Consider the following 15,685-nt stretch of genomic DNA (forward strand, 5'->3'; position numbering starts at 1 on the left):
AAATTTATTTAAAAGATCCCAATCAAATATGTACAAGTTTTCTCCTCGAGTAATTTTGGCTGTGCCTAAGTGACCCAAGCTACCCGCATTTCAGAACAGAGGCAGTTCCGTCTGGTTAAAGCTGCTGACGAGAGACGCCTTCAGCCCTCTGCTGAAATTCCTAGTGAATTCATGCTGTGGGTTCAGCCAATAACGAACGTGGGAAACTGGTCACATGTGTGGACGCTGGAGGGTTCTGCAGAACAAAATACAGTCGTTTCTCTCTCTTGTGATCCAGCCCTCGGTTAGAACAGACGTCTTTCTTGGGAGGCAGAGCCTATGTACATAAAGCTGATAGTTAGGGACTATTGCATTATGGACAAAGGAATCTCTCCAGACACAACGAAGGTGGAAAATGTGATGTTCTTGCTTCATCCGAGAATGACGAAAGAACTAAATGACTTCTGGGGCTTACTTAGGTATTACCAAAGATTCGTAGCAAATTTGATTCTGTCTCGGACTCTTTGGCCGATATTTGTTTAACGATGTTTCTGGTGTTTCGCCAGCATTGTCAATGGTCTTTCGCCGCATACATATTCCACTCCTTTCTGGTGACCACCAGCAATGGATGATGAACCTTTGAAAATGCCATGCACTTGTGCTGCCGAAACGTCAAAAAATCGTTAAACAAACGTTGACTGAAGATTCTGGCATAAAAACCAGCAGGCATCACGTAACAAGTGGCCACGAAAGACTTAAGTGAAAAAAAAGAAAAAAAACTCGCCATCACCAAGAAGGAGTTACGCGACATAAACGAAAGTTGGTAAGCGTGTTTCTACATCGGAAAGATGATGTCTACTCAGATTTCGCGTCAGTCGCACAAGAGTGGCGCTATTGACACCACTGTGAGAATACGAATCAGATTTGATTTAAATACACGCTGTAACGGTCGTGAGCGCTAGTTACCTTTAAGATTGGACGTGGTGAGTTGATGTTAGTCAAGAATGCATTCAAGACGAAAAAGACGCCATTATTAACACCTCACTGAGTTTGAACACGGCCATGTAACAGGGCTACGAGAAGCTGGAAGTTCCTTTTGCGATATTGCAGAAAGGCTTGGCAGGAGTGTAGCTACTGTACGTGGTTGCAGGGAGAGATGTTTACGGGAATATACGGTCCCAAGAAGGCCGGGCTCCAGACGACCACTTGACACTACCGGAAGGGAAGATCATCGTGTTCGGCGTATGACTCTGGCGCATCGTACTGCATCTGCAGCAGCAATTTGAGCATCAGTTGGCACCACATTGACACAACGGACTGTTGAAAGTCGGTTACAAGGACAGCTCCGAGTCAGACGCCCTGTAACGTGTATTCCACTGACCCCAAACCACCGCCATTTGCGACTTCCGTGGTGTCATGCGAGAGCTCATTTTAGGACGGGTAGAGGTCTGTTATGTTTTCTGATGAAAGGTAGTTCTGCCTCTGTGCCAGTCACGGACGACTCCAGGAAAAGCTGTGGTTAGTCGTCCTAGACGTCTACCTGCAGATAAGCTGTGGACAGCCAAGAAGAATTTGCCAAGATGATTGCTGACGCATCTGTATCTCGTTCTCACAGTGTTGCTCATCTCCATTACAGATGGTTAAAAAGAATATCGGTAAATGGACAATGTGTAGTGACTACAGAGAACTAAACTCTCGCACAATACCTAAGAGGTACCCAGTACTAAATGCAACAGATTTTACTAGCAGCTTGGCGGGTGCGCATCTCTTTATTATGCTCGATTGTACAGAAGCTTTTGCACAGAATCCAATGGCCCCTAAAGACAAGTAGAAAACTGCTATAACATCTCGATTCGGAGTGTGATGCCGTTTGGTCCACGAAACGCTGCTCAGACGTGGCAACGTTTTATGCACAAGGTACTCCCCGGTCTCTCTTCTGTTTTCTGTCACGTTTATGACATTCAAATTTTTCCTCAACACAAGAAGAACATGTGGATCATGCGCGTGCGGTGTTTCAGAGACTGGAAAACTATGGAATTATGGTTAATGTCAATAAATATGTTTTTTTATGAACGTCATGTCACATACACCTGAAAAAGTATCCGATATCGTGCAGATGCCCCTTCCTGATACTTTAAAAGGGCTTCGGCGGTTTGTAGGTATGCAGATCGTAGACACATGACAATGTCGACTTAAATTCAAGAGGTTCTCAACAACCTCCTGAAGGACAGAAACAAGTCAGGCAAGAAGAAGATTTCTTGGTCTGCAGTGGCAACGAGAGGTTACGAGGATTTAAGAAGTGCGCCCGCTCAGGCTTCATTATCGGCACATCCAATTGCCAATGCTCCCATCGCCCTGATGGTGGATGCTAACCAAACGGCAATAGGAGCGGTCTTACAGCAGTCAATATCTAGACGGTGGCAGCCATTGGCTTTCTTCTCCAATAACGCCTCAGTCCAGCAACAATTATGGAGCCCCTTGTCCGAGAGCTTCTAGCTATTTATTTAGCGGCTAAACATTTTTGTCCATTTTTTTATTGTTCATTTGGGCCTGCAATATAGGGATATTTAGAAAATGACATTGTTATGAAGAAAGTCCAGAACAGCTGCAATGTAATTATCAGTCTTTATTTTACGACAGATCTGTTTCGGCTTCATTGTCATTTTCAAGTAGTCTGCGAATACAATGTTGGTGAGATCATTTATGTACATAATACATCTTGATTGATTACGTATTACTAATACTTACGTGTAGGTGAACTTACTGTCCATATTGCATCGATAGCAAACTGTTACGTAACTGCCAGTGCTCAGCTGTTGGTAAAACTACGTAACCAATACCTGTTATGTGTTGAATGTGTTTTGACAGTAATTTGACAGTTCTGTTACTATGAAGTTCTATGTTTACAAAGTATACGCGAATAGAGAGAGATTATGTTATTCCCCACTTTTTGGATTTCGAAATAGACTATCTTTGGTTACTGTGTGGTATTTGTTTTTAATTTTATTCTTTTTCGTGCTCCAGCTTTTCAATAAAGTTCTTTAGGTAGATTCAGAGAGAACATCAGAAACAGCGACAATAACCAACCCAACTTCTTTCTCTATCTGAAAAATCAACACCACAAAGTCGTTAATATTGAAAATGCATTTCAAATATTGCAGAGAATACCCAAAGGTCCCGCTATCAACATTCTTGAACAATTATAAATGTATAAACAAACAAAGAACACGAAGAGGGATAAAATAAAAATAATAACATACAGCAACCATAGATAGCCAACGTTGAAATCCAACCAGTGGGAAATTAGATCATCGCTATCTATTTCCATATACTTTGTACACATATAATATCATAGTAAGATAACTGTCAAAATATTGTCAAAGCAAATTCAACCCTAACAGATACTACAATTACGTTATTTTACCACCAACTGAGCACTGACAATTGCGTGACAGTTTACTATGGATGTAATATGGATATCAAGTTCAGCTAAACGTAAGTAGCAATATGTAATCAATCAAATGTACAAGACGTATTATATCTACGCAAATGATCTCACCAACAATGTATTCGCAGGTTACTTGAAAATGGAAATGAAAGCCAAAACATATCTGTCGTGAAATAACGACTATTGCGGGCCTGCTTTATAATTTTCGCCCGTGGTTGGAAGGTCGGTTTCTTTCTACTTTCACCAATAATAAGCCGCTGACATCTTTCTTCAAACGAGTCAGAGAGCTTAACTCCCCACGGTAGCTGCACCACGCCGAAATCATTGCGCAATTTTCCACCGATACTCACCGTATGTCGGGGTAAGGCAATGTGGTGGCAGACTGCTTGTCCTGCTCATGCGCGGCGGTTACAGATATTGATTAGGCGGATGTGGCTGCAGAACAGGATACGGACCCGTTCCTTGTCTGTTACCAGACGAACCAGGTCTCGACAAGCTTACGCATCGAACACCTACCGCTACATGGTTCAAGTCAAATACGTGTATTTAAAAAAAGCAGATAACAATTCGCTCGACACCTTCCTAAGAGACAGTCTCCACTCCTACCAATATGACAATGAAAGCGTAGACCAGATATGATTTAAATTCAGAAAAATAGTATCGACGGCAGTTGAGAGATATATACTAAATAAATTAATAAAGGGTGGTACTGATCCCCCATGGTCCACAAAAAAGGTCAGAACACTATTGCAGAAGTAACGAAAAAACATGCCAAATCTAAAAGATCGCAAAATTCCCAAGATTGGCAAAGTTTTACAGAAGCCCAAAATTTAGCGCGAACTTCAGTATGAGATGCTTTTAATAGATTCCACAACCAAACTCTGTCACGAAACCTGGCAGAAAACACAAAGAGATTATGGTCGTAAGTAAAGTACCTCAGTGGCAAGGCGCAGTCAGTACCTTCACTGCGCGGTACCATTAAAGCAGACTTACGAAACGCAGTTTTCCGAAATTCCTTCACATAAACAGACGAAGTAAATATTTTAGGACTGGAGTCAAGATCAACTGCTAACATGAGTAACTTAGAAGTAGATATCGTTGGTATAGCGAAGCAGCTTAAAACACTTAAGAAAGTCAAGGCTTCCAGTCCAGATTGTATATCAATCACGTCCCTTTCAGAGTATGCTGATAAAATAGATTCATACTTAGGAATGATATACAACCGATAGTTCGCAGAAAGATCCGTACTCAAAAACTGGAAAGTTGCACAAGTCAATACCCAAGAAAAGAGACAGAAGTAATCCGATAAAAATTACAGACCCATATCACCAACGTCGATTTGCAATAGGGTTTTATAACATATACTATGCTCGAACATTATGTATCACCTCTAAGAAAACGGTGTATTGACAAATAGCCAACATGGATTCAAAAAATACCGTTCTTGTGAAACACAGCTAGCTCTTTATTCTCACGAATCAATGAGTACTGTCGACAGAGGATATCAAATTGATTCCATATTTTTAGATTTCCAGAAGGCTTTTAACACCGTTCCTCACAAGCTACTTCTAATCAAACTGCGTTCCCGTGGAGTATCACCTCGCTTGTGCGACTAGACTTGTGAATTCCTGTCAGAAAGCTCACAATTCGTATTAATGGACGGAAAGTCATCGAGTAAAATAATTGTAATGTATGGCGTTGCCCAAGGAGCTATTATAGACCCTCTGCTGTTCCTGACCTACATAAACGACATATGAGGCAATCTGAGCAGCCCTTACAGACTGTTCGCAGATCACACTGTCATTTATCGCTTTATAAAGTCATCAGATGAGCAAAACCAATTGCGAAATGATTTAGACAAGATATATGTATGGTGCGGAAAGTGGCAATTGACTTTGATGAAAAGTGAGGAATCGTACACATTAGTACTAAAATAAATCCGCCTGATTTAGGTGACACGATAAACCAGACAAAGCTACAGGCTGTAAATTCAACTAAATACTTAGATATTACATTTACGAATAACTTAAGCTGCAACGATCACATACACTCCTGGAAATTGAAATAAGAACACCGTGAATTCATTGTCCCAGGAAGGGGAAACTTTATTGACACATTCCTGGGGTCAGATACAGCACATGATCACACTGACAGAACCACAGGCACATAGACACAGGCAACAGAGCATGCACAATGTCGGCACTAGTACAGTGTATATCCACCTTTCGCAGCAATGCAGGCTGCTATTCTCCCATGGAGACGATCGTAGAGATGCTGGATGTAGTCCTGTGGAACGGCTTGCCATGCCATTTCCACCTGGCGCCTCAGTTGGACCAGCGGTCGTGCTGGACGTGCAGACCGCGTGAGACGACGCTTCATCCAGTCCCAAACATGCTCAATGGGGGACAGATCCGGAGATCTTGCTGGCCAGGGTAGTTGACTTACACCTTCTAGAGCACGTTGGGTGGCACGGGATACATGCGGACGTGCATTGTCCTGTTGGAACAGCAAGTTCCCTTGCCGGTCTAGGAATGGTAGAACGATGGGTTCGATGACGGTTTGGATGTACCGTGCACTATTCAGTGTCCCCTCGACGATCACCAGTGGTGTACGGCCAGTGTAGGAGATCGCTCCCCACACCATGATGCCGGGTGTTGGCCCTGTGTGCCTCGGTCGTATGCAGTCCTGATTGTGGCGCTCACCTGCACGGCGCCAAACACGCATACGACCATCATTGGCACCAAGGCAGAAGCGACTCTCATCGCTGAAGACGACACGTCTCCATTCGTCCCTCCATTCACGCCTGTCGCGACACCACTGGAGGCGGGCTGCACGATGTTGGGGCGTGAGCGGAAGACGGCCTAACGGTGTGCGGGACCGTAGCCCAGCTTCATGGAGACGGTTGCGAATGGTCCTCGCCGATACCCCAGGAGCAACAGTGTCCCTAATTTGCTGGGAAGTGGCGGTGCGGTCCCCTACGGCACTGCGTACGATCCTACGGTCTTGGCGTGCATCCGTGCGTCGCTGCGGTCCTGTCCCAGGTCGACGGGCACGTGCACCTTCCGCCGACCACTGGCGACAACATCGATGTACTGTGGAGACCTCACGCCTCACGTGTTGAGCAATTCGGCGGTACGTCCACCCGGCCTCCCGCATGCCCACTATACGCCCTCGCTCAAAGTCCGTCAACTGCACATACGGTTCACGTCCACGCTGTCGCGGCATGCTACCAGTGTTAAAGACTGCGATGGAGCTCCGTATGCCACGGCAAACTGGCTGACACTGACGGCGGCGGTGCACAAATGCTGCGTAGCTAGCGCCATTCGACGGCCAACACCGCGGTTCCTGGTGTGTCCGCTGCGCCGTGCGTGTGATCATTGCTTGTACAGCCCTCTCGCAGTGTCCGGAGCAAGTATGGTGGGTCTGACACACCGGTGTCAATGTGTTCTTTTTTCCATTTCCAGGAGTGTAGATGATGTTGTGGGGAAAGCAAACCAAAGTCTGCAGTTTATTGGCAGAACACTTTGAAAGCATAACAGATCTCCTAAATTCATATGATCTGATGCAGACTGTGTTTTTTTCCAACCAGGCTGCAGGGGAACAGTAGCACAGCCAAAGACAACATTTTTATTCGTTCTTCATTACTAGGCGGGCATTCTGTTAGTAAAAGGGTGGGTGGCCTTTCAAACCACGGTGCATGGTGCACAAATTTTAACACTAAAAAGTTTTTGTACTCGAACATATGTTATATATAATTACAAATTATGTAGGAAAGCTAATCCAACGGCAATAGAGAGTTTTTTAAACCTCATTAAGGAACAAGAGTGGCAGGATGTTTATGGTGCCGATAACTTAGATGACAAATATAATACTTTTTGTAACAAATTTCTCATACTCTTTCAAAGCTGCTTAGAACGTTCTAAACAGGATACTAGCAGTGGGTGGCTGACTAGTGGGATAAGGATATCATGTAGAACAAACTGGGGATTATAGCAAAATATTAGAAGTAGTCACAATCGAGCTACAGTAGCCCATTGCAAACAATATTGTAGGTTAGGTTAGGTTAGGTTAGTAGTGTTTAACGTCCCGTCGACAACGAGGTCATTAGAGACGGAGCGCAAGCTCTGTTTAGGGAAGGATGAGGAAGGAAATCGGCCGTGTCCTTTCAAAGGAACCATCCCGGCATTTGCCTGAAACGATTTGGGAAATCACGGAAAACCTAAATCAGGATGGCCGGGGGCGGGATTGAACCGTCGTCCTCCCGAATGCGAGTCCAGTGTGCTAACCACTGCGCCACCTCGCTCGGTAAACAATATTGTAATGTGCTTAAAAATGTTATTAGGAAGGCAAAGAGTATGTGGTACGCAGACAGAGTAGCTATTTCACTGGATAAAATTAAAACCATATGGTCAATTGTGAAGGGTGTGTCTGGTCAGCAGCAAAAGGTTGACAATATAAAGTCAGTTCGTACTAAAAATATTTCTGTTACTGAGAAGTCAGATATATGTACAGTATTTAACAATCACTTTCTGAGCATTGCTGTGAATTAAATAAAAACTTAGTTTCTACAGGGAAACATATAACTCTCTTCGAAAATGTCTTTCCGAGACTGATGTCTGAAATACTCCTCCTCTGTGACATTGACACGGGAGAGACTGAGTCAATAATTAAATCACTGAAGACTAAGGACTCTCATGAATATGATCGGGTACCTAGCAGAATATTAAAGTACTGTGCGGCACATGTTAGCCTTGTACTTTGCCATATTTGTAATTTTTCCTTTAAGAATGGTCAATATCTTGAACGATTAAAGTACTCTGTAGTAAAGACGCTTTATAAAAAGGGAGAAAGGGATAATTTAGACAATTTTAGACCTATTTCTATGACATCAGTGTTTACTGAAGTTATTGAATGGGCTGTGTGTGCAAGGATAATTTATCATTTTATTTCACATAATTGGCCATGGTTAGCAATTAAATATTCTATAAATATTCTATATTCTCTTTTCTTTGTGAGGCACTTGATGGATTAAACTAAAATTTTCGAACGCTATGCATCTTGAAACTTCCTGGCAGATTAAAACTGTGTGCCCGACCGAGACTCGAACTCGGGACCTTTGCCTTTCTCGGGCAAGTGCTCTACCAACTGAGCTACCGAAGCACGACTCACGCCCGGTACTCACAGCTTTACTTCTGCCAGTACCTCGTCTCCTACCTTCCAAACTTTACAGAAGCTTCTGTAAAGTTTGGAAGGTAGGAGACGAGGTACTGGCAGAAGTAAAGCTGTGAGTACCGGCCGTGAGTCGTGCTTCGGTAGTTCAGTTGGTAGAGCACTTGCCCGCGAAAAGCAAAGGTCCCGAGTTCGAGTCTCGGTCGGGCACACAGTTTTAATCTGCCAGGAAGTTTCATATCAGCGCACACTCCGCTGCAGAGTGAAAATCTCATTCTGGCTAGGCATCTTCTTTGATTTAGCTAAGGTATTTGATTGTGCTTATCACAAAATGTTGCTCCAGAAGTTGGACCATTATGGAATACGGGGTGTAGCTCACAACTGCTTCACCTCTTACTTTAACAACAGACAGCAAAAGGTCATTATCCACAGTGTAGAGAATGGTTATGATGTAGGGTCTGAGTAGGGCACCGTGAAATGGGGGGTTGGGGGGGGGGGTGCCTCAGGAATCAGCGCTGGGGCCACTCCTGTTCCTTATTTATGTAAATGATATGCCTTCCAGTATTACAGGTCATTCTAAAATAGTTTCGTTTGCTGATGATCCTAGTTTGGTAGTAAAGGATGTTGTGTGCAACACTGGCACTGTTTCAAATACTGCAGTTCATGACATAAGTTCATGGCTTGTACAAAATAAACTAACGCTAAATCACAGTAAGACTCAGTTTTTACAGTTTCCAACACACAATTCAACAAAACCCGACATTTTAATTTCACAGAATGAGCATATTATTAGTGAACTGAACAGTTCAAATTTCTAGATGTTCAGATAGATAGTAAACTGTCTTGGAAAGCCCACGTTCAGGATCTTGTTCAAAGACTTAATGCTGCTATTTTTACTATTCGAAGGGTATCTGAAGTAAGTGATAGTTCGACACAAAAATTAGTCTACTTTGCTTATTTCCATTCGCTTATGACGTATGGTATTATGTTTTGGGGTAGCTCTTTCCATTCTCAAAGGATATTTTTGGCTCAGAAACGGGCGGTTCGGGCAATAAGTGGTGTAAGTTCGAGAACCTCTTGTCGACTCCTTTTCAGTCTGGGTATTCTGAGATTGGCCTCTCGATATATGTAATCTTTACTGTCATTTCTTGATAAAAGTATCAGCCTATTCCCAAAAATTAGAAACTTTCTCTCAGTTAATGCTAGGCAGAAATCCAGTCTGCATTTGGATCGCACTTCCTTGACTCTTGTGCAAAAAGGTGTGCGTACACTGCTGCATACATTTTCAGTAAGCTACCACAAGAATTCAAAAATCTTAGCAGTAATCCATGCGCTTTCAAATCGAAACTGAAGAGTTTCCCCATGGGTCTCTCCTATTCTGTCGAGGAGTTCCTTGAAAAATTAAGCTGATTCCTGTGTTATACTGTTGATTGCTTTTATATAAAATTATAGCTTGTCTTTTTTGGATTCATAAACATTTTATTTTATCTTTCATTACTTTGATGTTGTAATTTTATGTACTGACTCGTTTCATGACCTTTTAGATTTGCTCCTTAATTTGGTCTTACGGAACTAGACGTGTAAAATAAATAAATTCACAGAAGGGCATACGGCAGCCTCATTGAAGAAACCCTGTACAGATCGTAAAATTTTAAGGCGGATACATGATGAATTGAAAGACTTTAAGTTTTTGTACCTGTAGCTAATCATCGAGATACTTATTGCTAAGAATACTTGATTTAGATGTTTTTATATCTGGAAGCATACTATTGTATAACATCATAGCCAGATCAAGTCTCGTTCTCACAATAATCAATCGGCTAAATCCCTTATTACAATCCATGTTGCCCAGTCTCATACAATAGGCTCATTTGGGATGCAACAAACTTTTTGCGGTATAGTGGAGGCCTTAAAAGGGCAAGTAGCTGCGTCCTTGGGAACAACAGCCCAATAGACGGTGCTGAATGACGCTTTACTATAGAAAGGAACTGCATTAGAAGCCACTGGCGCGCAAGTAGCATCTGACGCGCGAGAACCTAAGACCTTATTGAATATAGCCGTCCGTTCCATTGAACCCGTAGCAGCTAACATGATAACTAAATAAGGGATGTCTATATTTATTAGTGATGTGATGGCTTCCGCCTATTTAGGAAACTGGCCAGATAAAACGGTTTACGGGCATCGAGTGACACAAGTACTCAGAGACACTAAGTAAAGCGGTAACTTATAATGAGCTGTGTTATGCACTTGTCCAGCGCTATCGTAAATTAAACAGAGCGAGGATTTTTAGGGAGAAGCTCTGTGGGTTGTTGCAGAAACACAGTGAATCGGCAGACCTCTTCTCTGACATAATCAGGAAGATATAAGCACAAACTTACGAGTTAACGCAGAATGCAGTATTGATAGGGTCATCGTACTTGAGGTGGAGAAGAAGGATTTAGCTGTATTTGTATGCGGTATTTCTGCGGAGATGTCAAGAAGATTCAGGATGGAGAACCAAAATGGTTTGCCTGCTGCTATTAGGATCACCGAACAGCCGAAAGAAATCGTCATTGTTAGTGGGAGACAGAATGAGCATAATGTTCCCTACTCCGAGGTAAAGTGTTATAGGCGTGGGTATACAGGACACATCAGAAACCAATGTCGCCAGCTGGAATGTTATGTATAGGGAGAGATCAGACATAAGGCGTGCGATTTCCAGAGCAAAAAATGAGATAAACAACATTCAAGTAGGCATTTGTTACACATTAATGGAGGTGCCTCATTGTCGGGCAGCATTCCCAGTGGAACGGAGTACTGCAGAAACGTAAGCAGAGATGGAATGTTGCTTGCTAGGCACATTAAACGGTAAGGAACATATTTTGTTGGCGGTTACAGGTGCTCACGTGTCGATCGTCAGTCTGGATCTCTTGGCCAGAAAGTGACTGAAGTCTCCACAATATAGCTTACGTGGGGTAATGACAAAGACATGTCGTCACTGGGGACGACGCTGCTCTGCTCTAATGGAACTAAGAGTTTTCAGGAGCATATGGAACTTTTTCCATATGTTGGTGGCGTATACTGTGCGATCCTCGGACTTGACTTTCTTGACAAACGTCATGTAAAAATTGATCTTTCGCAGTATTCAGGTGCACTCAGCAGGACAATGTTTCACCTTGCGCTACCGACAAAAAGTGTCACAAGGTTCAGTGATCATCTAGGTGTTACCAAATAAACTATGGTGACATACGGTGCATATCAGTTATCATGACAGCGTACCGAGAGGCACAGGGAAGTTGGTCTGGGTTAGTGAAGATATGGATTTACTGAAGGAAGTTGCTGGTCTGCAGAGACAGGTCGAGGATATAGAATCAGCGCGTAGTGGGAATGTCCGTGTTACTGATAAGTCGCATATATGTACAGTATTTAATAATCACTTTCTGAATATAGCAGGTGAACTAAATAGAAACCTAATTCCAACAGGGAATCATATAGCGCTCTTAGAAAAAAGTGTTCCGAGACTGTTACCTGAAATGCTCCTCCATGATACTGACAAGAGGGAGATTGAGTTAATAATTAAATCACTAAAGACCAAGAACTCTCATGGATATGACGGGGTATCTAGCAGAATACTGAAGTATTGTTCTATGTATGTTAGCCCAGTACTTAGCCATATCTGTAACTTTTCCTTTAGGAGTGGTCGGTTTCCTGATCGATTAAAATACTCGGTAGTGAAGCCACTTTATAAAAAGGGAGACATTGATAATGTTGACAATTTTAGACCTATTTCTATGCCATCGGTGTTTGCTAAAGTTATCGAGAAGGTTGTATATACAAGGTTACTGGAGCATTTAAATTCACATAATTTGCTGTCAAATGTTCAGTTTGGTTTTAGAAATGGTTTAACAACTGAAAATGCTATATTCTCTTTTCTCTGTGAGGTTTTCGACGGATTAAATAAAAGGTTGCGAACGCTAGGTGTTTTCTTTGATTTAACGAAGGCTTTTGACTGTGTTGACCACAAAATATTACTGCAGAAGTTGGACCATTATGGAGTAAGGGGAGTAGCTTACAATTGGTTCGCCTCTTACTTTAAGAACAGAAAGCAGAGGGTAATTCTCCGCAATATTGAGAGTGGTAGTGATGTTCAGTCCCAATGGGGCACTGTTAAGTGGGGCGTTCCCCAAGGGTCGGTGCTGGGGCCACTGCTGTTTCTTATTTATATAAATGATATGCCTTCTAGTATTACAGGTGATTCAAAAATATTTCTGTTTGCTGATGACACCAGCTTGATAGTGAAGGATCTTGTGTGTAATATTGAAACAGTAACAAATAATTTAGTTCATGAAATAAGTTCGTGGCTTGTGGAAAATAATTTGATGCTAAATCACAGTAAGACTCAGTTTTTACAGTTTCTAACTCACAATTCAACAAGAACTGACATTTTAATCAGACAGAATGGGCATGTTATAAGCGAGACGGAACAGTTCAAGTTCCTAGGCGTACGGATAGATAGTAGGCTGTTGTGGAAAGCCCATGTTCAGGATCTTGTTCAGAAACTAAATGCTGCTTTATTTACCAATAGAACAGTATCTGAAATAAGTGACACTTCAACACGAAAAGTAGTCTACTTCGCATATTTTCATACGCTTATGTCGTATGGTATTATTTTTTGGGGTAATTCTTCTGATTCAAAAAGGGTATTTTTGGCTCAAAAACGGGCTGTTCGAGCTATACGTGGTGTAAGTTCGAGAACCTCTTGTCGACCCCTATTCAAAAATCTGGGAATTCTGACATTGCCCTCACAGTATATATTTTCTTTAATGTCGTTTGTTGTTAGCAATATTAGCCTATTCCCAAGAGTTAGCAGCTTTCACTCAGTTAATACTAGGCAGAAATCAAATCTGCATGTAGAATGCAGTTCCTTGACTCTTGTGCAGAAAGGAGTGCAGTATTCTGCTGCATCCATTTTCAATAAGCTACCACAAGAACTCAAAAATCTTAGCAGTAGCCCAAACTCTTTTAAGTCTAAACTGAAGAGTTTCCTCATGGCTCACTCCTTCTATTCTGTCGAGGAGCTCCTGGAAGAGCTAAAAAATTAAGCAAATTCCAGTGTTACATTGTTGATTGTCTTCATTTAAACTTATGACTTGTCACCTGAATATGTTTTTTTTTTCTATATTTCATTTTATCTGTTTCTAATATCGTGTTATAATTTCATGTATTGACTCGTTCCATGACCATGGAGATTTCTCCTTAATTTGGTCCCACGGAACAATAAATAAATAAATAAAAAATAAATAAAGTATCATGTGCTGCACAGCCATTGGAAAGCAGAAGCGTAGTATGCATCAATAACATGGACAGAGATTTAATGGTTCCGGTTAGTCTTGATAATTTTGGCATGCACAAAGTCAACTTGCTAAAGATTTTACTAATTGCTAATTTAGATATTCTAGACGAGACTGATATGGACAGGCCAAGTGAGGACGTTATGGATAGGCCAAGTGAGGACGTTTGCCGCAAGCAAACTGTCGATGCGTCTGCATCATGTGAGAAAGTAAAGTACTTACAAGAAAGCGATACGAAAGCAATGGAAACCTCATTACTGCAGTTTACAGAGTTATTTGATCCAAGTGGTCCATTACCAGCAACGCCAGGCACGTAGCACAGGATACCAAACTGAAACAACGCTCCAGTATATAGGAAACCATACAGGGTCGAGAGATGTATGCAACTATTGAAGGAAGGATTTATTGACCAACAGCTAGCTGATGCGATTATTAATAATAGTGACAGGCCATGGGCAGAAGTGATCGCCTTGGTCCCAAAATAGTCATAGGATGGCACTAATAAATATAGCTTTTGCTGTGACTATCGAAACCCCAGTGGAAGAACTGTCACCGATGCATAACCAATACCGAACGTAATGGAGACTCTGGACAACTTTGGTTCGTGCTAATACTCTTTAAAAATGAATTTGAAGAGTGGATATCACCAACTGGAAGTAGCACCGGAGGACAATCCGAAGACCGCTTTTACTGTCCCATGGGGCCATTTTCAATACCAGCGAGTGCTGTTTGGACTCAAGAATGTCGCAGCTAATGTTCAACGACTGTTGGATGGGGTACCTTGAGGCAAAAGCTTGGTACATCTAGATTAAACCACAGGACATGGAGGAATGTAGCATGAAATGTTTACAAGACTGAGAACAGCATGGCTGATAACTGTCATTTTGCAACAACAGAAGTAAACTTTCTTGCCATCCAGGAAGGAGTAAAAATCGATACATGGTTAGTGTTGGCAGTTCGTGATTTCTTGCCACCTCAGACAGTGAAGCAGTTGCAGTCATTTTTTAGTCCTCTGTAATTATTATAGGAAATTTGTAAAGAATTTTGCAGTAATTGACGAGCCTCTGAACTGATTATTAAAGAAATGAGCAAAATTTGAATGGTCTGCCAACTGTCAGTCAGCATTTGAAATCTTGAAATACGCTGACATCGGACCCAGAATTAGTATTTCCAAGCTTCATAAAGGAATTCATTTTGTTCTGTAATGCAAGCGTGCAGCATTCTGTCACAGAATAGATAACAAGGAACATCCAGTAGATACGCATATAAAGAATTGAACAAAGCGGAGCGAAATTATTCCACTATAGCCAAGTAAATGTTAGCAGTTATCTACAAGTTTTCCTACTTCCATTGTTATTTGTGTGGTCAAAAGTTTAAGGCAGTGACAGATCATGTTGCGTTAATGTGGTTAAAGACCCTTCCAGTAGGTTAACAAGGTGAGCACTGAAGTTAAACGAATTCGATTATGAGGTGGTCCATAGACCAGCGAAAAAGCAAAGTAACGCCAATAATTTAAGGAGAAAAATTGCAGTTCTACAAGAACTAAGCAAGAGCGTTGCCAAGTGGCAAAAAGTACAGACAGCAGTTGCCGACCACCAAGCATTCAAGTGACAGTCACAGTTCATGATGCGGCGGGTCATGGCGGTCGTAAAGCAGGTAACTGACAAGTGGCTGAAAAGTTTTGGTGGAGGACAAGGAAACAGGATGTCGAGCAATATGTTAGGAACTGCATACTTTGTGGGTAATGGGATGACCTTAG

The 15,685-nt window shown here is 42.1% G+C and overlaps 1 protein-coding gene and 1 non-coding gene across 2 annotated transcripts in view; one reads left to right on the forward strand and one right to left on the reverse strand.

The window, feature by feature from the left end:
* LOC126248380 (uncharacterized) overlaps nucleotides 1-15,685 on the forward strand; it is a 53,065-nt gene that overhangs the window by 21,731 nt on the left and 15,649 nt on the right. The gene's annotated exons all lie outside the window — the stretch shown is intronic.
* Trnas-aga (transfer RNA serine (anticodon AGA)) lies at nucleotides 8,514-8,588 on the reverse strand. The gene has a single exon. It is a non-coding gene; the product is annotated as a tRNA-Ser (tRNA).

Source organism: Schistocerca nitens, chromosome 3, assembly GCF_023898315.1.
Source record: "Schistocerca nitens isolate TAMUIC-IGC-003100 chromosome 3, iqSchNite1.1, whole genome shotgun sequence".
Lineage (NCBI taxonomy): Eukaryota > Metazoa > Arthropoda > Insecta > Orthoptera > Acrididae > Schistocerca > Schistocerca nitens.